Source organism: Penaeus vannamei, chromosome 1 (assembly GCF_042767895.1).
Source record: "Penaeus vannamei isolate JL-2024 chromosome 1, ASM4276789v1, whole genome shotgun sequence".
Classification (NCBI taxonomy): domain Eukaryota; kingdom Metazoa; phylum Arthropoda; class Malacostraca; order Decapoda; family Penaeidae; genus Penaeus; species Penaeus vannamei.
The window spans coordinates 30135584-30137331 of record NC_091549.1 but is presented as its reverse complement, the minus strand read 5'-3'; positions in this window follow the sequence as shown (position 1 = coordinate 30137331).

The window sequence follows — 1748 nt, the reverse complement described above, 5'->3', positions numbered from 1 at the left end:
TATATTAACATAATTTTTAGTGTCAAATTATTAATTGACAAACTTTACACTTGGACAGATTGGGCACTTCCCAATGAATCCCTTCCCCGGCTCACGCTTGCTCACTCACCTCGCGAAGGGCCGAGTCTAGCTTCACTCTATCCAAGGCTAAGAGGATATTCCCTTAGCCTTGACTCTATCAATTCTTACACCTTTATTTGTCTTTTCAGCAGCTGGTGTACAACATCTTATCGATGTCCCCCCTCCACACTATTCAAGAAACCCATTGCTTTTGATATCCGTCTTTTACATATTCATTTCGTTATTTTTGGTAATGAAATAATTGTAAACATTTGGAAATACAATGGCGTCTGAAATAATGTCGTATGATATTTTCCAGATAACATATGGCATCAAAACATATCCAAATAGCGGATCCAGGTGATATAAGACGGAGGAGAGTGAGAGAGAGTAACTGCTTAGGATAATGCTGAGCCATATAATAATATACATCCTTCATATATGTATGAAGGATATTTCCGTCTGACGAATAGTCAGTTCCAACAATGTTCAAGTTTATATAGAATATATGACAAGGAATTGAAATACAACGATGCGATAAGATTTCTTGATAACTATTTTCGAAATAATACGATAACTTATTTATCAAGGCAGGTTTCCAGTATATCCATCAAATTAACGACTAAACATGAATAAAAACGATCTCTCTTTCTCTTCATGTATATTTCAGTCATTATTGCACTTTGCCTGATTTCCGTCCTTTCCCACCTCCTCACATTCGAACCATCCTAACTATGCCCTGGTTGTTTGAAGGTGGGCCGCCTTTAAGGGTAAGAAGGGCATGATCTCTCCGAGTCAGGGCTGGCGAGGCGTCACCGCTTTTGTTGCTGGCTGTACATATATATATATATATATATATATATATATATATATATATATATATATATATATATATATATATTCATATACAATATATATATATATGTATATATATAAAACACACTCTTTCTCTGTATTTATATGTATATATAATATAGATATATATGTATATATACACATTCTCAGGGCTTGGTATGCAAGCCAAAGGTCCTTTACAGGTCTACGCACCTGAGAACGGAGCAAGTCGTGATCCCCTGTCAGACGAGCCGCACGGCAAGCATCTATGGCTTCCAATTTCACAAAACGAGCGTTTTGTGCTTGAAGGTGTCCCACAGAAGTACAGGGTCCGTTAGATTGTCGAGCGCTGTGAAACGGCCAGAAATAGCCTCAGCAAACCCCCAAGCACACTCTTACTCCTTCAGCCTGTCCAGATGAAACACCATAGGGTGATCATTGGGCCGCTGGGGAGTTTTGAAGTGGACCCGGAGGGTAACCACAACCAATCTATGGTCAGTATCATAGAACTCGGCACTCCTATACACCCTGCAGTTCTGGAGGATTCTCCAACGAGTGCTAACGAGTATGTGGTCGATCTCCTTGGTTGCATTACCAGCATTGCTGTACCATGTCCAACGATGTCGGTCTGGGCGATGGTACCAGGAGCCAGAAATCCTCAATTTCTGGGACATTGCAAAGTCCCGGAAAAGGAAGCTATTCTCGCTGCTGGTATCAGCTCCTGAACCATGAGGACCGACAGACATCTCATAGCCAGCTCAATCACAGCCACATACTGCATTGAAGTCACCCAGGACGATACGAATATCCTGCCGGGGACAGTTATCTGCCACAGATGCAAGTTTGGCGTAGAC